Source organism: Phyllobates terribilis, unplaced genomic scaffold (assembly GCF_046119375.1).
Source record: "Phyllobates terribilis strain yellow unplaced genomic scaffold, ASM4611937v1 Scaffold_5__5_contigs__length_657084704, whole genome shotgun sequence".
NCBI classification, from domain to species: domain Eukaryota; kingdom Metazoa; phylum Chordata; class Amphibia; order Anura; family Dendrobatidae; genus Phyllobates; species Phyllobates terribilis.
In genome coordinates, this window is record NW_027362765.1 from 16,234,395 (window position 1) to 16,261,219 (window position 26,825).

General features: G+C 54.2%; 1 protein-coding gene across 1 annotated transcript in view; it reads right to left on the bottom strand.

The window, feature by feature from the left end:
* LOC141270525 (uncharacterized) overlaps positions 1 to 15,975 on the bottom strand; it is a 100,709-nt gene extending 84,734 nt beyond the window's left edge. Inside the window, exon 1 of the mRNA XM_073680559.1 lies at positions 15,917 to 15,975. The gene's annotated coding sequence lies outside the window, so the exon portion shown is untranslated. The remainder of the gene's footprint in view (positions 1 to 15,916) is intronic.
* Positions 15,976 to 26,825: the final 10,850 nt, after the last annotated feature.

Sequence of the window (26,825 nt, forward strand, 5' to 3'; positions counted from 1 at the left end):
CATTTCTGTTTTTTTCAATCAATATGGGGTGAGAAAAAAAATGAACATTTAGAATTTATCAAATGGCTGCAATGAAACAAAGAGTGAAACATTTATGGGGTCTGAATACTCTCCGTACCCACTGTATATACACACACACATATACAGTACAGATCAAAAGTTTGGACACACCTTCTCATTTAAAGATTTTTCTGTATTTTCATGACTATGAAAATTGTACATTCACACTGAAGGCATCAAAACTATGAATTAACACATGTGGAATTAGATACTTAACAAAAAAGTGTGAAACAACTGAAAATATGTCTTATATTCTAGGTTCTTCAAAGTAGCCACCTTTTGCTTTGATGACTGCTTTGCACACTCTTGGCATTCTCTTGATGAGCTTCAAGAGGTAGTCACCGGAAATGGTTTTAACTTCACAGGTGTGCCCTGTCAGGTTTAATAAGTGGGATTTCTTGCCTTATAAATGGGGTTGGGACGATCAGTTGTGTTGTGCAGAAGTCTGGTGGATACACAGCTGATAGTCCTACTGAATAGACTGTTAGAATTTGTATTATGGCAAGACAAAAGCAGTTAAAGAAAAACGAGTGGCCATCATTACTTTAAGAAATGAAGGTCAGTCAGTGCGAAAAATTGGGAAAACTTGGAAAGCGTCCCCAAGTGCATTTGCAAAAACCCTCAAGTGCTACAAAGAAACTGTCTCACATGAGGACCGCCCCAGGAAAGGAAGACCAAGAGTCACCTCTGCTTCTGAGGATAAGTTTATCTGAGTCACCAGCCTCAGAAATCGCAGGTTAACAGCAGCTCAGATTAGAGACCAGGTCAACGCCACACAGAGTTCTAGCAGCAGACACATCTCTTCAACAACTGTTAAGGGGAGACATTGTGCAGCAGGCCTTCATGGTAAAATAGCTGCTAGGAAACCACTGCTAAGGACAGGCAACAAGCAGAAGAGACTTGTTTGGGCTAAAGAACACAAGGAATGGACATTAGACCAGTGGAAATCTGTGCTTTGGTCTGATGAGTCCAAATTTGAGATCTTTGGTTCCAACCACCGTGTCTTTGTGCGACGCAGAAAAGGTGAACGGATGGACTCTACACGCCTGGTTCCTACCGTGAAGCATGGAGGAGGAGGTGTGATGGTGTGGAGGTGCTTTGCTGGTGACACTGTTGGGGATTTATTCAAAATTGAAGGCATACTGAACCAGCATGGCTACCACAGCATCTTGCAGCAGCATGCTATTCCATCCAGTTTGCGTTTAGTTGGACCATCATTTATTTTTCAACAGGACAATAACCCCAAACACACCTCCAGGCTGTGTAAGTGCTATTTGACCAAGAAGGAGAGTGATGGGGTGCTACGCCTGATGACCTGGCCTCCACAGTCACCAGACCTGAACCCAATCAAGATGGTTTGGGGTGAGCTGGACCACAGAGTGAAGGCAAAAGGGCAAACAAGTGCTTAGCATCTCTGGAAACTCCTTCAAGATTGTTGGAAGACCATTTCCAGTGACTACCTCTTGAAGCTCATCAAGAGAATGCCAAGAGTGTGCAAAGCAGTCATCAAAGCAAAAGGTGGCTACTTTGAAGAACCTAGAATATAAGACATATTTTCAGTTGTTTCACACATTTTTGTTAAGTAAATAATTCCACATGTGTTAATTCATAGTTTTGATGTCTTCAGTTTGAATGTACAATTTTCATAGTCATGAAAATACAGAAAAATCTTTAATCTTTAAATGAGGTGTGTCCAAACTTTTGGTCTGTACTGTACATATGCGCACACACACACACACACACACACACACACACACACACACACACAGTGGGGAAAATTGTTTGATACACTACAGATTTGGCAAGTTTTTCCACCTACAAAGAATGGAGAGGTCTGTAATTTTAATTTTTATTGTAGGTACACTTCAACTGTGAGAGGCAGAGTCTTAAAAAAAATGCAGAAAATCACATTGTATGATTATTACAAAATTAATCTGCATTTTATTGCATGAAATAATTATTTGCTACAATAGAAAAATATTACTTAATATTTGGTACAGAAACCGTTGTTTGCAATTACAGAGGTCAGAAGTTTCCTGTAGTTCTTGACCACGTTTGCACACACTGCAGCAGGGATTTTGGCCCCCTACTCCATACAGATGTTATCCAGATCTTTCAGGTTTCAGAGCTGTTGCTGGGCAATATTGAGTTTCAGCTCCCTTTAAAGATTTTCTATTGGGTTGAGGTCTGGAGACTGGCTAGGCCACTCCGGGACCTTGAAATGCTTCTTACTGAGCCACTCCTTAGTTGCCCTGGCTGTGTGTTTAGGGTCATTGTCATGCTGGAAGACCCAGCCACAACCCATCTGTAACATACCTGGCGGCGTCCTTGCATAGTGGTCCATCTCCCACTGTGCAAGAGCGCGCACTTGATCTCCTGTCCAGAATGTCTCTCTGGCTTGCCTCCATGCTGTCTGTTTGTGTCTGTTTCTGCTGCTTAAGGGCGGCGCCCGATCACTTCCTGCTTTTTGTACCTGCTGTGGGTCACACCCCTTGTGCGTCCTCAGCCTATTGCTGTCTGTCACCTGGTATATAGCTCAGCTGCCCCAATCAATCCCTGCCTGAGCATAGTGTTTCATTCAGTGTGTGCTTGCACTCTGAAGGTGCCAGGTCCCGTTCTTTGTCTCCTGCCTTGCGGTATCAGTTCCCGTGTCTGAACTGAGTCCTGTCTTTGTCTCCTGCCTTGCGGTATCAGTTCCCGTGTCTGAACTGAGTCCTGTCTGTGTTCTCTTCTCTGCCTATCCTGGAGGCTGTATTTCCAGGCCTGTCTGAACACGCTCCTAGCCTGTTCCTCCCGCCTTCTAGGGGCCGATTACCTAGACCCGCTCCTGTATCTTGTCTGTCCTGTCTGAACACACTCCTTGTCTGTTCGTCCCGCCTCTCTGGGGGCCGTATTCCCAGACCCGCTCCTGTATCCCGCTGCAGTGTCGGTCTCCTCCGTACACTCAGTTCCAGTCTGAACGCTCTCCTATCCTTTACCTGTTTTGCCTCTATGTCCGTTCCTTTCCTTTTTCTGCAGAGTCTGAACTCGTACCTAACTCCTGCTTATTGTCTCTGTACTCCCGTTTGTGAGTTTGTGGTCCACTCGCTACTTCACTGCAAGTACCCTGTGGGTATCTGGCTCTGCCTTTCCCTTCCTGTCTGTTCCGTGTGTACAGAGCCCTGTCCCCCCTGCACTCCTTTGCTCACCGCTCCGGCGGTTCTAGCCTGCTCTGACTCCTTTGCTTACTGCTCCGGCGGTTCTAGCCTGCTCTGACTCCTTTGCTCGCTGCTCCGGCAGCCTTGCTCCGCTCTGACCCTTTTGCTCACTGCTCTGGCAGTCTCGCTCCGCTCTTATCCTTTTGCTCACTGCTCCGGCAGTCTTGCTCCACTCTTGCTCACCGCTCCAGGCGGTCTCGTCCTGCTTTACTCTTGCTCGCTGCTCCGGCAGTCTCGCTCAGCTCTGACCCTTTGCTCACCGCTCCTGGCGGCCTCGTCCTGCTCTACCCTTTGCTCACCGCTCCTGGCGTTCTTATCCTGCCCTGTTCTCGCTCACCTCTCTGGGCGTCCTCACTCTGCTGTGTTTGTCCGCCACATCTGTGGTTCTGTTCCAGAGTCCCAGTGTGTACTGGGTCCTATCCCGCCAGTGTCCCTACCTGCTAGTGCCTCCCTGTCTGCACTCTAGCTGTGCTTGCCTGTACCCCTCTGCCTGAATTGTTCCTGAGTCCCAGTGTGTACTGGGTCCTATCCCGCCTGTGTTCCTACCTGCTAGTGCCTCCCTGTCTGCACTCTAGCTGTGCTTGCCTGTACCCCCCTGCCTGCATACCCGCCTGCCTGCATACCAGTCGTGCCTGCTTATACCCACCAGTCTGTGCGCCAGCCTAACCAGTCTGTTCCTGTATTCCCCTGTGTGGGTCAACAGCCGTGTCCGGGGTCTGTCCTGGAGTAGCACCTGGTCCCTCTGCTCGGTTCCTCCTTGGTGCACTGGCGTCGTATGCCGTCGTGCGACCCTGGTCGGATCTGGTGAATACCTAGTTACGCCCCTCCAGGCATTCACTCTCCGGCACGGTCCAGTGGAATCACACGCACACGCCGCTCAGCCCGGGCGTGTGCATTACAGCATGCTCAGGCCATGGTTCCCGTTGAGCCCCACGGCCTTCGCTCTCTGAGAAGTTTTCCAGCGAATACATGCATTAAAAATAAATAAATAATTTTTTTTTTCCTTAGCTGAGTTCCAGGCGAATTACGCACCCGTCCAGATGGATCTATCTGCTCTCGTTCCTGCGGATCCGCCACGTTACTATGGGGATCCAAGACAGTGTCGTGCATTTGTGGAGCAATGCATGCTACACTTCAAGTTCTACCCTCTTTGTTTTCCCACCGATCGGGTTAAGGTGGGATTCATTATGTCTAACCTAGCGGGTGATGCCTTGGAATGGATCAACCCCCCATGGGAAACACAGGATCCGATCCTCCTGGACCTAATGGCCTTCCTGGTGGCCTTTCTAATGGTCTTCGATGATCCTAACCCGGAGGCTCCTGCTGAAGCTTCACTTCCCAATATCCCGGAGCAGCCCCAATGGGTAATGTGTGTGGGTAGCGCAATAGTCCTCCAGCCCAATGAGACTACTGCCCACCCAGAATCCTCACAGGGTGACTACGCTTTCCGGAATACTTCTCCCAACCTCAAGAGGCAGTCCAGACGTGCTAGATGTAGAGGCAAGCCGTCACGCCAGGGTCTGTCCTCCCTGAGACCTCCTGACCCCAACCTTGAGGTCCCTACTGAAGCTTCATCTCCCTGTATCCTGGAGAAGCCCCAACGGGTAATGTGCGTGGGTAGTGCACCAGTTCTCCTGCCCGAAGAGACTTCTGCCCATCCAGACTCCACACAGGAGAACTTCCTGCACCCGGCATCAGATGCTTCACCCACTTTAACCGGTGTGCATGTCCAAGGATGCTCCAAAGCTGTGGTTACCTCAGAGTCTGTGCACCTCTACTACCTGGCGGAGGACCCCCTGTTGCCTCCTGAATCCTCCGGGATACCACTCGATGACGAATGGAGAGAGACTTCTCTACACCCGGTACTCGATACTTTGTCCGCTTCGTCCTGTGAGCCTGACAATGGGTACCCCAAAGTGGTAGTTACCCCCGAATCTCTACACCCCTCCGACCAGGCGGAGGACCTCCAGTTGTCTCCTGAACCCTTCGGGGTGCTTCCTGGTAGCGAAAGGACAGAGACTCTCCTATACTCTGTACCTGATACCTCGCTCGCTTCGTCCAGTGAGTCCAACCTAGTGTACTCCGAAGCAGAGGTTACTCCCGAGTCTCTACACCCCTCCGACCAGGCGGAGGACCTCCAGTTGTCTCCAGAACCCTTCGGGGTGCTACCTGGTAGCGAAAGGACAGAGACTCTCCTATACTCTGTACCTGATACCTCGCTCGCTTCGTCCACTGAGTCCAACCTAGTGTACTCCGAAGCAGTGGTTACTCCCGAGTCTCTACACCCCTCCGACCAGGCGGAGGACCTCCAGTTGTCTCCAGAACCCTTCAGGGTGCCACCTGGTGGTGAATGGACAGAGACTTTCCTATATCCTGGATCTGATACCTCGCTTGCTTCGTCCAGTGAGTCCGACCTAGTGTACTCTGAAGCAGAGGTTACTCATGAGTCTCTACACCCCTCTGACCAGGCGGAGGACCTCCAGTTGTCTCCAGAACCCTTCGGGGTGCCACCTGGTGGTGAATGGACAGAGACTTTCCTATATCCTGGATCTGATACCTCGCTTGCTTCGTCCAGTGAGTCCGACCTAGTGTACTCTGAAGCAGAGGTTACCCGTGAGTCTCTACACCCCTCTGACCAGGCGGAGGACCGCCAGTTGTCTCCAGAACCCTTCGGGTTGCCACCTGGTGGTGAATGGACAGAGACTTTCCTATACTCGGTACCCGATACCTCGCCTGCTTCGTCCAGTGAGTCCGACCTAGTGTACTCTGAAGCAGATGTTTTCTCTGAGCCTCTGCACTCTTCTGACCCGGCGGAGGACCTACAGTTGTTTCCTGAATCCTCCGGGGTACCACCAGATAACAAAGAGACAGTGACTTTTCCTCATTATGTACCTGATAACCCGTCTATTTCTTCCTGTGAGCTTGACAAGATGTACCTCGAAGCAGAGATTACCCCCAAGTCTCTGTCCCCCTCCAACCCGGTGGAGGACTTCCAGTTGTCTCCTGTACCCTCTGGGGTGCCACCTGAAAATATGTGGAGAGAGACTTCCTTGTGTGCTGTTCCTGGTACTCCACCCGTTTCGTCTGTTGCTAAGGGTGGCTGGATGGGAGGTAGCATCCTAGCTACCCAGAGGAGACCAGTTTTTCCGGTGGACAGTGGAAGTGATCTCTTCGAAGTGAAGAATTGGCCCTCGAATTCCCTGCGGAAGATTCTGGCAGGCCTGAAGAAGAGGGGGCGTAAGGGGGGGGTACTGTAACATACCTGGCGGCGTCCTTGCATAGTGGTCCATCTCCCACTGTGCAAGAGCGCGCACTTGATCTCCTGTCCAGAATGTCTCTCTGGCTTCCCTCCATGCTGTCTGTTTGTGTCCGTTTCTGCTGCTTAAGGGCGGTGCCCTATCACTTCCTGCTTTTTGTACCTGCTGTGGGTCACACCCCTTGTGCGTCCTCAGCCTATTGCTGTCTGTCACCTGGTATATAGGTCAGCTGCTCCAATCAATCCCTGCCTGAGCATAGTGTTTCATTCAGTGTGTGCTTGCACTCTGAAGGTGCCAGGTCCCGTTCTTTGTCTCCTGCCTTGCGGTATCAGTTCCCGTGTCTGAACTGAGTCCTGTCTATGTCTCCTGCCTTGCGGTATCAGTTCCCGTGTCTGAACGGAGTCCTGTCTTTGTCTCCTGCCTTGCGGTTTCAGTTCCCGTGTCTGAACTGAGTCCTGTCTATGTCTCCTGCCTTGCGGTATCAGTTCCCGTGTCTGAACTGAGTCCTGTCTGTGTTCTCTTCTCTGCCTATCCTGGAGGCTGTATTTCCAGGCCTGTCTGAACACGCTCCTAGCCTGTTCCTCCCGCCTTCTAGGGGCCGATTACCTAGACCCGCTCCTGTATCTTGTCTGTCCTGTCTGAACACGCTCCTAGCCTGTTCCTCCCGCCTTCTAGGGGCCGATTACCTAGACCCGCTCCTGTATCTTGTCTGTCCTGTCTGAACACGCTCCTAGCCTGTTCCTCCCGCCTTCTAGGGGCCGTATTCCCAGACCCGCTCCTGTATCCCGCTGCAGTGTCGGTCTCCTCCGTACACTCAGTTCCAGTCTGAACGCTCTCCTATCCTTTACCTGTTTTGCCTCTATGTCCGTTCCTTTCCTTTTTCTGCAGAGTCTGAACTCGTACCTAACTCCTGCTTGTTGTCTCTGTACTCCCGTTTGTGAGTTTGTGGTCCACTCGCTACTTCACTGCAAGTACCCTGTGGGTATCTGGCTCTGCCTTTCCCTTCCTGTCTGTTCCGTGTGTACAGAGCCCTGTCCCCCCTGCACTCCTTTGCTCACCGCTCCGGTGGTTCTAGCCTGCTCTGACTCCTTTGCTTACCGCTCCGGCGGTTCTAGCCTGCTCTGACTCCTTTGCTCGCTGCTCCGGCAGCCTTGCTCCGCTCTGACCCTTTTGCTCGCTGCTCCGGCAGTCTCGCTCAGCTCTGACCCTTTGCTCACCGCTCCTGGCGGCCTCGTCCTGCTCTACCCTTTGCTCACCGCTCCTGGCGGTCTTGTCCTGCCCTGTTCTCGCTCACCTCTCTGGGCGGCCTCACTCTGCTGTGTTTGTCCGCCACATCTGTGGTTCTGTTCCAGAGTCCCAGTGTGTACTGGGTCCTATCCCGCCAGTGTCCCTACCTGCTAGTTCCTCCCTGTCTGCACTCTAGCTGTGCTTGCCTGTACCCCTCTGCCTGTATTGTTCCTGAGTCCCAGTGTGTACTGGGTCCTATCCTGCCTGTGTTCCTACCTGCTAGTGCCTCCCTATCTGCACTCTAGCTGTGCTTGCCTGTACCCCCCTGCCTGCATACCCGCCTGCCTGCATACCAGTCATGCCTGCCTATACCCACCAGTCTGTGCGCCAGCCTAACCAGTCTGTTCCTGTATTCCCCTGTGTGGGTCAACAGCAGTGTCCGGGGTCTGTCCTGGAGTAGCACCTGGTCCCTCTGCTCGGTTCCTCCTTGGTGCACTGGCGTCGTATGCAGTCGTGCGACCCTGGTCGGATCGGGTGAATACCTAGCTACGCCCCTCCAGGCATTCACTCTCCGGCACGGTCCAGTGGAATCACACGCACACGCCGCTCAGCCCGGGCGTGTGCATTACACCATCTTCAATACTCTTACTAAGGGAAGGAGGTTGTGGGCTAAAATCTCGTGATACATGACCCCATCCAGCCTCCCTTCAATATGGTGCAGCTGTCCTGTCCCCTTTGCAGAAAAGCACCCCCAAAGTATGATGTTTTCTCTACCATGCTTCACACTTGGGACGATGTTCTTTGGGTTGTACTCATCCTTCTTCTTCCAAACAAGGCGAGTGGAGTTGATATCAAAAAGTTCTCCCATGTAGTTCTGGGCAGATTCCGGACCTTTCTCAGAATCATCCTTACCCCACAAGGTGAAAACTTGCATGGAGCCTCAGACCGAGGATGATTGACAATCATCTTGTGTTTGTTCTATTTCCTAATAATTGTGCCAACAGTTGTTGCCTTCTCACCAAGCTGCTTGTCCATTATCCTGTACCCCATCCCAGCCTTGTGCAGGTCTACAAATTTGGCCCTGGTGTCCTTAGACAGCTCTATGGTCTAGGCCATGGTAGAAATGTTGGAGTGTGATTGAGTGTCTGGACAGGTGTCTTTTATACAGGCAACAAATTCAAACAGGTGCAATTAAAACAGGTAATGAGTGCAGAGTAGGCGGGCTTCTTAAAGAAAAACTAACAGGTCTGTGAGAGCCAGAATTCATTCTTGCTGGTTGGTAGGTGATCAAATACTTATTTCATGCAATAAAATGTAATTTAATTATTTAAAAATCAAACTGTGATTTTATGGTTTTCATTTTTAGATTATGTTTCTCGCAGTTGAAGTGTACCTACGATAGAAATTACAGACCTCTCCATTCTTTCTAGGTGGGAAAACCTGCAAAATCAGAAGTGTATCAAATACCTATTTTCCCCACTGTATCTATATGTACATTTTGGGACAATGAACAATAGCCCATCAACAATAGCCCACGGTATATTCCTATTGTTCATATTTGATCCTTATTGCATAACTGGAGATACACAAGGATCACCACACTTGTTAATTACTAAATAGTATACACAGGGAACTGAGTAGTAATGGTAGAGTATAAAATCCAAAAATGTAATCCAGAATGGGGCTGTATTCACACAAAACAGGCATAGGAAATTGCCTCATTGAGTCCCTTAGGGGCTAGTGAATCCAGTCTAAAAATCCACTCCCTTTGCTTTTTGAGGATATATCTATTGTGATCAACTCCTCTCACATTGGGATTAACCACCTCAATTATACAAAAGGAGATGTCTCCAGTTTAACCTCGATGTACACTGTTCATGTGTCTCGCTAATGCGGTGTCCCAACAATGGATAATATTGCCCAAATGCTTCCCCACATTTCTCTTAGACTCCCTCTTGGTCTTGCCTACATTATCTAGGGGGCAGGTTAATGTGGCCATATATACAAGTGCAAAGGTTTTACAGTTGGAATAATCCCTCTGGAAAAAGGTTTTACGCGTGGAGGAACTCAAGAAAGATTTACATGGTCTCATCCAATTACATGTACAACATTCTCCACATCTAAAGAAACCACAGACTCTTCTATCTAGCCAATTCCCCTTGGGTGCAGGATTTTTATAGAAACGCTGTATTGAAAGATTCTTAATTGACCGACCCTTTCTGTAAGTTATTGTGGGAGTACTCCTCAGCACTCCACAGGTCCAAGTCGACCACAAGGGTGTTTTCTGAGGATATTAAAGATATAGTCACTCTGATTGTTGTAAGTACCTATAACTTGTGTTATCCCATCTTTTTCTTGGTCTCTTGGTTAGGTATGGAGGAGTGTCTGTCTCTCCCGTTTTTCTGCAAACGATCGTGCGGAATCCAAAATGTACTGTGGGCAGGGCTGTGGAGTCGGTAAGCACCAACTCCGACTACTCAATTTCCCTGACTTCCGACTCCACAGCACTGGTAGGAGGAGTTTCACTACTGAGCATGTACAGTACAGACCAAAAGTTTGGACACACCTTCTCATTTAAAGATTTTTCTGTATTTTCATGACTATGAAAATTGTACATTCAAGCTGAAGGCATCAAAACTATGAATTAACACATGTGGAATTATATACTTAACAAAAAAGTGTGAAACTACTGAAAATATGTCTTATATTCTAGGTTCTTCAAAGTAGACTCCTTTAGCTTTGATGACTGCTTTGCACTCTCTTGGCATTCTCTTGATGAGCTTCAAGAGGCAGTCACCGGAAATGGTCTTCCAACAATCTTGAAGGAGTTTCCAGAGATGCTTAGCACTTGTTGGCCCTTTTGCCTTCACTCTGCGGTCCAGCTCACCCCAAACCATCTCGATTGGGTTCAGGTCTGGTGACTGTGGAGGCCAGGTCATCTGGCGTAGCACCCCATCACTCTCCTTCTTGGCCAAATAGCCCTTACACAGCCTGGAGGTGTGTTTTGGGTCATTGTCCTGTTGAAAAATAAATGATGGTCCAACTAAACGCAAACCGGATGGAATAGCATGCCGCTGCAAGATGCTGTGGTAGCCATGCTGGTTCAGTATGCCTTCAATTTTGAATGCACCCCCACACCATCACACCTCCTCCTCCATGCTTCACGGTGGGAACCAGACATGTAGAGTCCATCCGTTCACCTTTTCTGCGTCGCACAAAGACAAGGTGGTTGGAACCAAAGATCTCAAATTTGGACTCATCAGACCAAAGCACAGATTTCCACTGGTCTAATGTCCATTCCTTGTGTTCTTTAGCCCAAACAAGTCTCTTCTGCTTGTTGCCTGTCCTTAGCAGTGGTTTCCCAGCAGCTATTTTTTACCATGAAGGCCTGCTGCACAAAGTCTCCTCTTAACAGTTGTTGTAGAGATGTGTCTGCTGCTAGAACTCTGTGTGGCATTGACCTGGTCTCTAATCTGAGCTGCTGTTAAACTGCGATTTCTGAGGCTAGTGACTCAGATAAACTTATCCTCAGAAGCAGAGGTGACTCTTGGTCTTCCTTTCCTGGGGCGGTCCTCATGTGAGCCAGTTTCTTTGTAGCGCTTGATGGTTTTTGCAACTGCACTTGGGGACACTTTCAAAGTTTGCCCAATTTTTCAGACTGACTGATCTTCATTTCTTAAAGTAATGATGGCCACTCGTTTTTCTTTTCTTAGCTGCTTTTTTCTTGCCATAATACTAATTCTAACAGTCTATTCAGTAGGACTATCAGCTGTGTATCCACCAGACTTCTGCACAACACAACTGATGGTCCCAACCCCATTTATAAGGCAAGAAATCCCACTTATTAAACCTGACAGGGCACACCTGTGAAGTGAAAACCATTTCCGGTGACTACCTCTTGAAGCTCATCAAGAGAAAGCCACGAGTGTGCAAAGCAGTCATCAAAGCAAAAGGTGGCTACTTTGAAGAACCTAGAATATAAGACATATTTTCAGTTGTTTCACACTTTTTGGTTAAGTATACAATTCTACATGTGTTAATTCATAGTTTTGATGCCTTCAGTGGGAATGTATAATTTTCAAAGTCATGAAAATACAGAAAAATCTTTAAATGAGAAGGTGTGTCCAAACTTTTGGTCTGTACTGTACATAAAGTGCAGCACAGATTCATCTCAACTAAAAGCCTAGATCCTTAGATCAGTAACAGAACAGACATTTATAGGACATTTCATAAATTTCCCAAATTCTTATAAAAACATTTACAGCACATCATGCACTGAACTACTGTACCAATTTATTATGTATTTTAGGAGTTGGAGTTGGTCCATTTTATTTTGACTCCACCAAAATGGACACCAACTTCAACTCAATCTCCACAGCCCTGGGGGTAGGTTCTTTTCCCTGAATCTCGTGTTCATGGCTATTGCCAGTATATTAGAATCTGTAACATTAGACAGTTCCTTCTCAACCATAAAAATTGGCCTTTGGGTAATCCTTTTTTAGGGGGATGGGGTGGTGGCTATCCCACTTCAATAGTTTATTAGTGCTTATAGGTTTATGGTAGAAGAGTGCCCCTAGGGTCCCATCCCATTCTTTCTTGATTAGTATATCCAGGAAAGGCAACTGTTTATAATTAAACTCTGATGGAAATCTACCCAACTACTGATATTGAGTTCCCTGACAAATTCAAGAAATTGTTCACTCGTCCCTTACCAGTTGTTAAAAATGTTGTCAATATATCTATACCATATCGATATGAAGAAATATGAAAAGAGTCCTCTCTTCCTCCTCTGCACCTCATTTTTACTGCATGCTTTCTTATATTGTCCACACATGATGGAATAAAGGACTTTTAAGCCAAGAAAGATCTGGTGAGTGCTGTTTTTCATATTTCTTCATATCGATGTTTGCTTTGATCTTATGCACCACCGCAAAAGATCGCAAGTAACTGCTGACATTAAGATTATCATCTGAGCTTGTGAGATTGGTGCCAGTATCCTTCTAAAGTCTCATTTGAAGTATATCTATACCATACAAAACAGCAGAGCGGTATCTCTTAAAACGTAACCTTTACTAATACTCATAAAAACATTCTCTTATATATCAGATACTGTCTTAACGTTAATCCCTATTAACAGGAAAACCTGGATGGTGCCTACATGCAAAAAGGGTGAGATGTAAACATTTTCTTTCTGTTAAGCACAATAGCGCTTCAGATTATGGTTTATGTTTGTTAACAATAAGGACTGGATATATTTATTCAAGTGACCGTGAATTGTTGATATACTTAATGAGTCACCTTGTATCCTGATGTTAATAGGGATTAATGTTAAAGACAGTATCGGATATATAAGAGAATGTTTTTTATGAGTATTAGTAAAGGTTACATTTTAAGAGATACCTCTCTGCGGTTTTGTATTGTTGATACTGAGGTAATTTCCTGCCGTAAGTTTAAGCAGGTTGTGGCTATTCAATTGTATCTATACCATACCCCAATATATGGATGCCACCACTTATGATCATCCCTGAATATTGTGGGTTCCTCAGCCCAGGAATAGGTTAGTATACAAGGGGGCACAGCTCCCCATCACAGTACCCCTGAGCTGGTGGAAGTACTTCCTGTCAAAAAGAAAAAAGTTATGAGTAAGGCAGTGTGCCCACTATGCGTTTTTTAAGCGTTTCCGTAGCGGCAAAAACGCTGCAGAAACGCTTAAAAAATGCATGGTAGAAGGCCTGCCATGTTCCCCAATGATAATCCGCATGTGCTGTGCACATGCTGCGGAAATTTCCGATGCGGATTATCATTGCGGAAAAAAACGCAGCACTACCAATTATTTTGCGGAAGTGCTGCGTTTTCGCCGCCATTGACTTGCATTAGAATGCGCCAATTCCGCAAGACTGCATCTGTACTTGAGTAATTGGCGCGTTCTAATGTGTGGATGGTACCCGGGTTGTAGAGGAGAGTCTCATCCACACCCAGGTACCATTAAAAAAGCTGTAAAAAAAAGAATAAAATAAAAAATAAATGTATACTTACCTTCTGGCGGTCCGCGCTGCGCTCCTCCTTGCTTCCCGGCACTTCACGATGGAATAAAGGACCTGCGCTGACGTCAGAGTCATGTGACGGGTCACGCAACGCTGACGTCGGCAGGTCCTTCACTCTACCGCTGCCGGGACCGAGCGAAGCCAGACAGCGCGGGCCATCAGAAGGTAAGTATATATTTATTTTTTTATTTTTTGACATTCTCTCGGTCACACTATATAAATCCATGCTGTTTGCATGGATTTATATAGTGTGACCAAGTTGACAAGCACTTTCCAAGAGATGCTAAAATCGTTTGGAAAGCGCTTGTCAACCCGCATGCGGAAATGCAAGTGAAGAATGCTTCACTTCCGCATGTCCCTGGCAGGAAAACGCATGTACAATCCGCATGTACAATCCTGAGCATTTCTGCATCGTGGGCACATAGCCTAAGAGTGAATTTTAGAAGATCCTCCATGAAGTCATTATGTCTACTACACTCTACTGATCTCGATTTCAAGAAATGTCTTATTCCTCTGATACCATCCTCATGTGGTATATTACTGTACAAAGCCTCGATATCTAGTAAGGCCTGCTCCCCTACATGAATGTATACATGCTGGAGGGTATACATGTAGGGGAGCAGGTGAAGGTAAAAACATTTTCCAGAGGGATTATTCCAACTGTAAAACCTCAGGCGCTACTATGGGAACATTATACTGTGTGTGGGGGGATGGCGGTACTGTGGGAACATTATACTGTTTGGGGGCATCATACATACTGCATAAGGGGCATAATGGGGGCATTACACTGTGTGGGGGCATCATACATACTGCATAAGGGGCATAATGGGGACATTACACTGTGTGGGGGCATCATACATACTTCATAAGAGGCAGAATGGGGGCATCATACATCCAGCATAATGGGGGCATTACGCTGTGTGGGGGGCATCATACATCCTGCATAAGGGGCATACTGGGGGCATTACACTGTGTGGGGGCATCATACATACTATATAAGTTGCATAATGGGGGTATTACACTGTGTGAGGGCATCATACATCCTGCATAAGGGGCATAATGGGGGCATTACACATCCTGCATAAGGGACATATTGGGGGCATTACACTGTGTGGGGGGCATCATACATCCTGCATAAGGGGCATTATACATACTGCATAAGGGGCATATTGGGGGCATTACACTGTGTGGGGGCATCATACATCCTGCATAAGGGGCCTAATGGGGGCATTACATGTGTGGGGGCATCATACATACTATATAAGGTGCATAATGGGGGTATTACACTGTGTGAGGGCATCATACATCCTGCATAAGGGGCATAATGGGGGCATCATACATCCTGCATAAGGTACATATTGGGGGCATTACACTGTGTGGGAGCATCATATATCCTGGTTAAGGGGCATAATGGGGGCATTACACTGTGTGGGGGCATCTTACATACTGCATAAGGGGTATAATGGGGGCATTACACTGTGTGGGAGCATCATACATCCTGCATAAGGGGCATAATGGGGGCATTACACTGTGGGGGCATCATACATACTGTATAATGGGCATAATGGGGGCATTACACTGTGTGGGAGCATCATACATCCTGGATAAGGGGCATAATGGGGGCATTACACTGTGGGGCATCATACATCCTGCATAAGGGGCATAATGGGGGCATCATACATCCTGCATAAGGGGCATAATGGGGGCATTACACTGTGTGGGAGCATCATACATCCTGCATAGGGGGCATCATACATCCTACATAAGGGGCATAATGGGGGCATTACACTGTGTGGGAGCATCATACATCCTGGATAAGGGGCATAATGGGGGCATTACACTGTGTGGGGGCATCATACATCCTGCATAAGGGGCATATTGGGGGCATCATACATACTGCATAAGGGGCATAATGGGGGCATTACACTGTGGGGCCAGTAAAGGGGTCCTGTACTATGAGAACAATACGTTTCCTCCCCTCCTGTCTCCATAGTTGGGTCGTATGTATCTATTACAGGAAACAGAACAAAAACCTTATGATTCTTATAAAGAGGCAACACAAGACCCCAAAAGATTCTCCGTGCTGAAGGGGTTAATGCCCCCTGCGCCCAGTAATGGGGTCTCCACATACCTCCACCTGCAGAGCCGTCACCACATATATGGCTGTTCTGTGCGCACAGGACCTGTGATGAGGTCACAGGAGGGGAGGAGTCAGGGGTCACATGATCAGGGGCCTCAGTGGATGCAGGACTCTGCTGTGCTGGTTGTCATGGTGCTGGATGAGCTGAAGTTTATGTGTGGGGTCAGGAGGGGTTTACAGTGTGGATGTAGCAGAGCCGTGTGTGTACGAGGTGTACGGAGCAGAGCCGCGTGTGTACGAGGTGTACGGAGCAGAGCCGTGTGTGTACGAGGTGTACGGAGCAAAGCCGTGTGTACGAGGTGTACGGAGCAGAGCCGTGTGTGTACGAGGTGTACGGAGCGGAGCCGCGTGTGTACGAGGTGTACGGAGCAGAGCCGCGCGTGTACGAGGGGTACGGAGCGGAGCCGCGCGTGTACGAGGTGTACGGAGCAGAGCCGCGTGTGTACGAGGTGTACGGAGCAGAGCCACGCGTGTACGAGGTGTACGGAGCAGAGCCACGCGTGTACGAGGTGTACGGAGCAGAGCCGTGTGTGTACGAGGTGTACGGAGCAGAGCCGCGTGTGTACGAGGTGTACGGAGCAGAGCCGTGTGTGTACGAGGTGTACGGAGCCTAGCCGCGTGTGTACGAGGTGTACGGAGCAGAGCCGCGTGTGTACGAGGTGTACGGAGCGGAGCCGCGTGTATACGAGGTGTACGGAGCAGAGCAGCGTGTGTACGAGGTGTACGGTGCGGAGCCGTGTGTGTACGAGGCGTACGGAGCAGAGCCGAGTGTGTACGAGGCGTACGGAGCGGAGCCGCGTGTGTACGAGGTGTACGGAGCGGAGCCGCGTGTGTACGAGGTGTACGGAGCGGAGCCGTGTGTGTGCGAGGTGTACGGAGCGGAGCCGTGCGTGTACGAGGTGTACGGAGCGGAGCCGCGTGTGTACGAGGTGTACGGAGCGGAGCCGCGCGTGTACGAGGTGTACGGAGCGGAGCCGCGCGTGTACGAGGTGTACGGAGCGGAGCCGCGCGTGTACGAGGTGTACGGAGCAGAGCCGCGCGTGTACGAGGTGTACGGAGCAGAGCCGCGCGTGTACGAGGTGTACGGAGCAGAGCCGCGCGTGTACGAGGTGTACGGAGCAGAGCCGCGCGTGTACGAGGTGTACGGAGCAGAGCCGCGCGTGTACGAGGTGTACGGAGCAGAGCCGTGTGTGTACGAGGTGTACGGAGCAGAGCCGGGTGTGTACGAGGCGTACGGAGCAGAGCCGGGTGTGTACGAGGCTTACGGAGCGGAGCCGCGTGTGTACGAGGTGTACGGAGCCGAGCCGCGTGTGTACGAGGTGTACGGAGCGGAGCCGCGCGTGTACGAGGCGTACGGAGCGGAGCCGCGCGTGTACGAGGCGTACGGAGCGGAGCCGCGCGTGTACGAGGCGTACGGAGCGGAGCCGCGCGTGTACGAGGCGTGCGGAGCGGAGCCGCGCGTGTACTAGGCGTGCGGAGCGGAGCCGCGCGTGTACGAGGTGTACGGAGCGGAGCCGCGCGTGTACGAGGTGTGCGGAGCTGAACCGCGCGTGTATGGAGCGGAGCCGTGTGTACGAGGTGTACGGAGTGGAGGCGTGTGTGTACGAGGTGTACGGAGCGGAGCCGTGTGCACGAGGTGTACGGAGCGGAGCCACGCGTGTACGAGGTGTACGGAGCAGAGCCGCATGTGTACAGAGCGGAGCCGTGTGTACGAGGTGTACGGAGCGGAGCCGTGTGTGTACGGAGCAGAGCCGCGCGCACGAGGTGTACGGAGCTGAGCCGCGCGTGTACGAGGTGTACGGAGCGGAGCCACGCGTGTACGAGGCGTACGGAGCGGAGCCGCGCGTGTACGAGGCGTACGGAGCGGAGCCGCGCGTGTACGAGGCGTACGGAGCGGAGCCGCGCGGTAACGAAGCGTACGGAGCGGAGCCGCGCATGTACGAGGCGTACGGAGCGGAGCCGCGCGTGTACGAGGCGTACGGAGCGGAGCCGCGCGTGTACGAGGCGTACGGAGCGGAGCCGCGCGTGTACGAGGCTTACGGAGCGGAGCCGCGCGTGTACGAGGCGTACGGAGCGGAGCCGCGCGTGTACGAGGCGTACGGATCGGAGCCGCACGTGTACGAGGCGTACGGAGCGGAGCCGCGCGTGTACGAGGCGTGCGGAGCGGAGCCGCGCGTGTACTAGGCGTGCGGAGCGGAGCCGCGCGTGTACGAGGTGTACGGAGCGGAGCCGCGCGTGTACAAGGTGTGCGGAGCTGAACCGCGCGTGTATGGAGCGGAGCCGCGTGTACGAGGTGTACGGAGTGGAGGCGTGTGTGTACGAGGTGTACGGAGCGGAGCCGTGTGTGTACGAGGTGTACGGAGCGGAGCCGCGTGTGTACGAGGTGTACGGAGCCGAGCCGCGTGTGTACGAGGTGTACGGAGCCGAGCCGCGCGTGTACGAGGCGTACGGAGCGGAGCAGCGCGTGTACGAGGCGTACGGAGCGGAGCCGCGCGTGTACGAGGCGTACGGAGCGGAGCCGCGCGGTAACGAGGCGTACGGAGCGGAGCCGCGCGTGTACGAGGCGTGCGGAGCGGAGCCGCGCGTGTACTAGGCGTGCGGAGCGGAGCCGCGCGTGTACGAGGTGTACGGAGCAGAGCCGCGTGTGTACGAGGTGTGCGGAGCTGAACCGCGCGTGTATGGAGCGGAGCCGTGTGTACGAGGTGTACGGAGTGGAGGCGTGTGTGTACGAGGTGTACGGAGCGGAGCCGTGTGCACGAGGTGTACGGAGCGGAGCCACGCGTGTACGAGGTGTACGGAGCAGAGCCGCATGTGTACAGAGCGGAGCCGTGTGTACGAGGTGTACGGAGCGGAGCCGTGTGTGTACGAAGTGTACGGAGCAGAGCCGCGCGCACGAGGTGTACGGAGCTGAGCCGCGCGTGTACGAGGCTTACGGAGCGGAGCCGCGCGTGTACGAGGCGTACGGAGCGGAGCCGCGCGTGTACGAGGCGTACGGAGCGGAGCCGCGCGTGTACTAGGCGTGCGGAGCGGAGCCGCGCGTGTACGAGGTGTACGGAGCGGAGCCGCGCGTGTACGAGGTGTGCGGAGCTGAACCGCGCGTGTATGGAGCGGAGCCGTGTGTACGAGGTGTACGGAGTGGAGGCGTGTGTGTACGAGGTGTACGGAGCGGAGCCGTGTGCACGAGGTGTACGGAGCGGAGCCACGCGTGTACGAGGTGTACGGAGCAGAGCCGCATGTGTACAGAGCGGAGCCGTGTGTGTACGAAGTGTACGGAGCAGAGCCGCGCGCACGAGGTGTACGGAGCGGAGCCGCGCGTGTACGAGGTGTACGGAGCGGAGCCGCTTGAGTACGAGGTGTACGGAGCGGAGCCGCGTGTGTACGAGGTGTACGGAGCAGAGCCGCGTGTGTACGGAGCGGAGCCGCGTGTGTACGAGGTGTACGGAGCGTAGCCGCGCGTGTACGAAGCGTAGCCGCGCTTGTACGAGGTGTACAGAGCGTAGCCGCGCGTATACGAGGTGTACGGAGTGGAGCCGCGCGTGTACGAGGTGTACGGAGCGGAGCCGCGCGTGTGCGAGGTGTGCGGAGCGGAGCCGCGCGTGTACGAGGTGTGCGGAGCGGAGCCACGCGTGTACGAGGTGTACAGAGCGGAGCTGAGCGTGTACGAGGTGTACGGAGCAGAGCCGAGCGTGTACGAGGTGTACGGAGCAGAGCCGCTCGTGTACGAGGTGTACGGAGCAGAGCCGCGCGTGTACGAGGTGTGCGGAGCTGAACCGCGCGTGTACGGAGCGGAGCCGTGTGTACGAGGTGTACGGAGCGGAGCCGTGTGTGTACGAGGTGTACGGAGCGGAGCCGTGTGCACGAGGTGTACGGAGCGGAGCCACGCGTGTACGAGGTGTACGGAGCAGAGCCGCATGTGTATGAGGTGTACAGAGCGGAGCAGCGCGTGTAAGAGGTGTATGGAGCGGAGCAGCGCGTGTAAGAGGTGTACGGAGCGGAGCAGCGCGTGTAAGAGGTGTACCAAGCGGAGCCGCGTGTGTATGAAGTGGAGCCGCGTGTGTACGAAGTGGAGCCGCATGTGTACAAGGTGTACAGAGCGGAGCCGCGCGTGTACGAGGTGTACTGAGCGGTGCCGCGCGTGTACGAGGTGTACGGAGCGGAGCCGCGCGTGTGCGAGGTGTACGGAGCGGAGCCGTGTGTACGAGGTGTATGGAGCGGAGCCGCGCGTGTACGAGGTGTACAGAGCGGAGCCGCATGTGCGGAGCTGAGCCACGCGTGTACGAGGTGTACGGAGCGGAGCTGCGCGTGTACGAGGTGTACGGAGCGGAGCCGTGTGTATAAGGTGTACGGAGCGGAGCCGTGTGTATAAGGTGTACGGAGCGGAGCCGTGTGTACGAGGTGTACGGAGCGGAGCCGCGCGTGTATGAGGTGTACGGAGCGGAGTCTAGCGTGTACGAGGTGTACGGAGCAGAGTCGAGCGTGTACGAGGTGTACGGAGCAGAGCCGCGCATGTACGAGGTGTACGGAGCAGAGCCGCGCGTGTACGAGGTGTGCGGAGCTGAACCGCATGTGCGGAGCTGAGCCGCGCGTGTACGAGGTGTACGGAGCGGAGCCGTGTGTACGAGGTGTACTAATCGGAGCCGTGTGTGTACGAGGTGTACGGAGCGGAGCCGTGTGCACGAAGTGTACGGAGCGGAGCCCCGCGTGTACGAGGTGTACGGAGCAGAGCCGCATGTGTATGAGGTGTAAGGAGCGGAGCAGCGCGTGTAAGAGGTGTATGGAGCGGAGCAGCGCGTGTAAGATGTGTACGGAGCGGAGCAGCGCGTGTAAGAGGTGTACCAAGCGGAGCCGCGTGTGTATGAAGTGGAGCCGCGTGTGTACGAAGTGGAGCCGCATGTGTACGAGGTGTACGGAGCGGAGCCGCGCTTGTACGAGGTGTACTGAGCGGTGCCGCGCGTGTGCGAGGTGTACGGAGCAGAGCCGCGCGTGACCGAGGTGTATGGAGCGGAGCCTTGCGTGAGCGAGGTGTACGGAGCGGAGCCGCGCGTGTACGAGGTGTACGGAGCGGAGCCGCGCGTGTGCGAGGTGTACGGAGCGGAGCCGTGTGTACGAGGTGTACGGAGCGGAGCCGCGCGTGTACGAGGTGTACGGAGCAGAGCTGCGCGTGTACGAAGTGTGCGGAGCTGAACCGCGTGTGCGGAGCTGAGCCGCGCGTGTACGAGGTGTACGGAGCGGAGCCGCACGTGTACGAGGTGTACGGAGCGGAGCCGTGTGTACGAGGTGTACGGAGCAGAGCCGTGTGTGTACGAGGTGTACGGAGCGGAGCCGTGTGCACGAGGTGTACGGAGCGGAGCCACTCGTGTATGAGGTGTATGGAGCGGAGCAGCGCGTGTAAGAAGTGTACGGAGTGGAGCCGCGCGTGTACGAGGTGTACTGAGCCGTGCCGCGCGTGTGCGAGGTGTACGGAGCAGAGCCGCGCGTGAGCGAGGTGTATGGAGCGGAGCGTTGCGTGAGCGAGGTGTATGGAGCGGAGCGTTGCGTGAGCGAGGTGTACGGAGCGGAGCGTTGCGTGAGCGAGGTGTACGGAGCGGAGCCGCGCGTGTACGAGGTGTACAGAGCGGAGCCGCGCGTGTACGAGGTGTACGGAGCGGAGCCGCGCGTTCGAGGTGTACGGAGCGGAGCCGCGCGTGTACGATGTGTACGGAGCGGAACCGCGCGTGTACGAGGTGTACGGAGCGGACCCGCGCGAGTACGAGGTGTACGGAGCGGAGCCGCGCGTGTACGAGGTTTACGGGGCAGAGCCGTGTGTACGAGGTGTACGGAGCAGAGCCGAATGTGTATGAGGTGTACGGAGCGGAGCAGCGCGTGTAAGAGGTGTATGGAGCGGAGCAGCGTGTGTAAGAGGTGTATGGAGCGGAGCAGCGCGTGTAAGAGGTGTACTGAGCGGTGCCGCGCGTGTGCGAGGTGTACGGAGCAGAGCCGCGCGTGAGCGAGGTGTATGGAGCGGAGCCTTGCGTGAGCGAGGTGTACGGAGCGGAGCCGCGCGTGAGCGAGGTGTACGGAGCGGAGCCGAGTGTGTACGAGGTGTACGGAGCAGAGCCGCATGTGTATGAGGTGTACGGAGCGGAGCAGCGCGTGTAAGAGGTGTACGGAGCGGAGCAGCGCATGTAAGAGGTGTATGGAGCGGAGCAGCGCGTGTAAGAGGTGTACTAAGCGGAGCCGCATGTGTATGAAGTGGAGCCGCGTGTGTACGAGGTGTACGGAGCGGAGCCGCGCGTGTACGAGGTGTACTGAGTGGTGCCACGCTTGTGCGAGGTGTACGGAGCAGAGCCGCGCCTGAGCGAGGTGTACGGAGCCGCGCGTGTACGAGGTGTACGGAGCGGAGCCGCGCGTGTACGGGGTGTACGGAGCGGAGTCGCGCGTGTACGAGGTGTACGGAGCGGAGCCGCGCGTGTACGAGGTGTACGGAGCGGAGCCGCGCGTGTACGAGGTGTACGGAGCGGAGCCGCGCGTGTACGAGGTGTACAGAGCGGAGCCGCGCGTGTATGAGGTGTACGGAGCGGAGCCGCGCGTGTACGAGGTGTACGGAGCGGAGCCGCGCTTGTACGAGGTGTATGGAGCTGAGCCGCGCGTGTACGAGGTGTACGGAGCAGAACCGCGCGTGTACGAGGTGTACGGAGCAGAGCTGCGCGTGTACGAAGTGTGCGGAGCTGAGCCGCGCGTGTACGAGGTGTACGGAGCGGAGCCGCGCGTGTACGGAGCGGAGCCGTGTGTACGAGGTATACGGAGCGGAGCCATGTGTGTACGAGTTGTACGGAGCGGAGCCGTGTGCACGAGGTGTACGGAGCGGAGCCACGCATGTACGAGGTGTACGGAGCAGAGCCGCACGTGTACGAGGTGTACTGAGCCGTGCCGCGCGTGTGCGAGGTGTACGGAGCAGAACCGAGCGTGAGCGAGGTATACGGAGCGGAGCCTTGCGTGAGCGAGGTGTACGGAGCGGAGCCGCGCGTGTGCGAGGTGTACAGAGCGGAGCCGCACGTGTATGAGGTGTACAGAGCGGAGCCGCGCGTGTACAAGGTGTACGGAGCAGAGCCGCGCGTGTACGAGGTGTACGGAGCGGAGCCGCGCGTGTACGAGGTGTACGGAGCGGAGCCGTGTGCACGAGGTGTACGGAGCGGAGCCGCGCGTGAACGAGGTGTACAGAGCGGAGCCGCGCGTGTACAAGGTGTACGGAGCAGAGCCGCGCGTGTACGATGTGTACGGAGCGGAGCCGCGCGTTTAAGAGGTGTACGGAGCGGATCCGCGCGTGTAAGAGGTGTACGGAGCGGATCCGCGCGTGTATGAGGTGTACGGAGCGGAGCCGCGCGTGTACGAGGTGTACGGAGCGGAGCCGTGCGTGTACGAGGTGTACGGAGCGGAGCCGCGCGTGTACGAGGTGTACGGAGCGGAGCCGCGCGTGTACGAGGTGTACGGAGCAGAGCCGCATGTGTATGAGGTGTACGGAGCGGAGCAGCGCGTGTAAGAGGTGTACGGAGCAGAGCCGCATGTGTATGAGGTGTACGGAGCGGAGCAGCGCGTGTAAGAGGTGTACGGAGCGGAGCCGCGCGTGTAAGAGGTGTACGGAGCGGAGCCGCGCTTGTACGAGGTGTACTGAGCCGTGCCGCGCGTGTAAGAGGTGTACGGAGCAGAACCGCGCGTGAGCGAGGTGTACGGAGCGGAGCCGCGCGTGAGCGAGGTGTACGGAGCGGAGCCGCGCGTGTACGAGGTGTACTGAGCGGAGCCGCGCGTGTACGAGGTGTACAGAACGGAGCCGCACGTGTATGAGGTGTACGGTGCAGAGCCGCGCGTGTACGATGTGTACGGAGCGGAGCCGCGCGTGTACGAGGTGTACGGAGCGGAGCCGCGCGTGTACGAGGTGTACGGAGCGGAGCCGCGCATGTACGATGTGTACGGAGCGGAGCTGCGCGTGTACGAGGTGTACGGAGCGGAGCCGCGCGTGTACGAGGTGTACGGAGCGGAGCCGCGCGTGTACGAAGTGTACGGAGCGGAGCCGCGCGTGTACGAGGTGTACGGAGCGGAGCCGCGCGTGTACGAGGTGTACGGAGCGGAGCCGCGCGTGTACAAGGTGTACGGAGCGGAGCCGTGTGCACGAGGTGTATGGAGCAGAGCCGCGCGTGTACGAAGTGTACAGAGCGGAGCCGCGCATGTCCAAGGTGTACGGAGCAGAGCCGCGCGTGTACGAGGCGGAGCCGCGCGTGTACGATGTGTACGAAGCGGAGCCGCGCGTGTAAGAGGTGTACGGAGCGGATCCGCGCGTGTACGAGGTGTACGGAGCGGAGCCGCGCGTGTACGAGGTGTACGGAGCGGAGCCGCGCGTGTACGAGGTGTACGGAGCAGAGCCGCATGTGTATGAGGTGTACGGAGCGGAGCAGCGCGTGTAAAAGGTGTACGGAGCGGAGCAGCGCGTGTAAGAGGTGTACGGAGCGGAGCCGCGCGTGTACGAGGTGTACTGAGCCGTGCCGCGCGTGTGCGAGGTGTACGGAGCAGAACCGCGCGTGAGCGAGGTATATGGAGCGGAGCCTTGCGTGAGCGAGGTGTACGGAGCGGAGCCGCGCGTGAGCGAGGTGTACGGAGCGGAGCCGCGCGTGAGCGAGGTGTACGGAGCGGAGCCGCGTGTGTACGAGGTGTACGGAGCGGAGCCGCGCGTGTACGAGGTGTACAGAGCGAAGCCGCGCGTGTACGAGGTGTACAGAGCGGAGCCGCGCGTGTACGAGGTGTACAGAATGGAGCCGCGCGTGTACGAGGTGTACGGTGCAGAGCCGCGCGTGTACGAGGCGGAGCCGCGCGTGTACGATGTGTACGGAGCGGAGCCGCGCGTGTACGAGGTGTACGGAGCGGAGCCGCGCGTGTACGAGGTGTACGGAGTGGAGCCGCGCGTGTACGAGGTGTACGGAGCGGAGCCGTGTGCACGAGGTGTACGGAGCGGAGCCACGCGTGTTCGAGGTGTACGGAGCTAAGCCGCATGTGTATGAGGTGTACGGAGCGGAGCAGCGCGTGTAAGAGGTGTATGGAGCGGAGCAGCGCGTGTAAGAGGTGTACGGAGCGGAGCCGCGCGTGTACGAGGTGTAGTGAGCCGTGCCGCGCGTGTGCGAGGTGTACGGAGCAGAACCGCGCGTGAGCGAGGTATATGGAGCGGAGCCTTGCGTGAGCGAGGTGTACGGAGCGGAGCCGCGCGTGAGCGAGGTGTGCGGAGCGGAGCCGTGCGTGTACGAGGTGTACAGAGCGGAGCCGCGCGTGTACGAGGTGTACAGAGCAGAGCCGCGCGTGTACGAGGTGTACAGAGCAGAGCCGCGCGTGTACGAGGCGGAGCCGCGCGTGTGCGATGTGTATGGAGCGGAGCCGCGCGTGTACGAGGTGTACGGAGCGGAGCCGCGCGTGTTCGAGGTGTACGGAGCGGAGCCGCACGTGTACGAGGTGTACGGAGCGGAGCAGTGCGTGTAAGAGGTGTATGGAGCGGAGCAGCGTGTGTAAGAGGTGTACGGAGCAGAGCCGCGCGTGTAAGAGGTGTATGGAGCGGAGCCTTGCGTGAGCGAGGTGTACGGAGCGGAGCCGCACGTGAGCGAGGTGTACGGAGCGGAGCTGCGCGTGAGCAAGGTGTACGGAGCGGAGCCACGCGTGATCGAGGTGTACGGAGCAGTGCCGCGTGTGAGCGAGGTGTACGGAGTGGAGCCACGTGTGTATGAGGTGTACACACGCAGTTCCACACACCTCGTACACACACAGCTTCGCTCCGTACACCTCGTACACATGGCTCCGCTCCATACACACACGGCTCCGCTCTGTACACCTCGTACACTCAGCTCCGCTCCGTACACCTCGTACACACAGCTCCGCTCCGTACACCTCGTACACACACGGCTCCGCTCTGTACACGCACGGCTCCGCACACCTCGTACACGCGCAGCTCCACTCCGTACGCCTCGTACTTGCACAGCTTCGCTCCGTACGCCTCGTACACACGCGACTCCGCTCCGTACATCTCGCTCACACACGGCTCCGCTCCGTACACCTCGTACACACGGTTTCGCTCCGTACACCTCGCGAAGCCGCGGAGCAGTATATGTATAATGTATATAGCTCTGTAATCCCCAGGTTTTATCGGAGACATCTAAGGTTGTCAAGTTTAGTACCTCTTCCTCTTTTTTCTCTTTGATGTCTGTCCCCTAGCCCAATGTCCCACTTTTCCACAGACAAAGCATACCTGCCTATCACCATTCATTCCTCCTTTTATTCTTAAAATGTTGTCTTACATGTCTTGCATAGTCTAGGGTCTCCGTGAGTCTACTTATGCCATGTATGACCATTTGCTTTGTAATGAAGGTGCTGATGAGTTGGATACATCCCCTGAGGAAGGCATATTTTGTTCATATAGAGAGTTATTTGTTTTCTCAGCGGGGGGGTTGAAACTAATTATGACTGTTAAATGTCTCTTTCAACCTATACCTGAAAAATTACCCTTTTTTTTACAGAGAGCAGAGGCTAAAACGCCAGATTTGGCGCATCTTATTGATGCGCCATTTCTGGGGCTGCTGAGAGCTGATGTTATTAGCCTCGGAGGGGGCCACGATCCATGGCCTCTTCCCTGGCTATTATGCTGCACATAACACATCTGCATCTCTGGCTGCTATGGGCATAAAAGGGGACAAACTTATGGTGTGGCACCCATGCTCCCCTGACCTCAACCCCATTGAAAACCTCTGGAGCATCATCAAAAGGAGTGTCTATGATGGCGGGAGGCAGTTCACATCTAAGCAACAGCTCTGGGAGGGTATTCTGTCCTCATGCAAAACAATTGAAGCAGAAACCATCCAAAACCTGACAAATTCAATGGATGAGAGAGTTC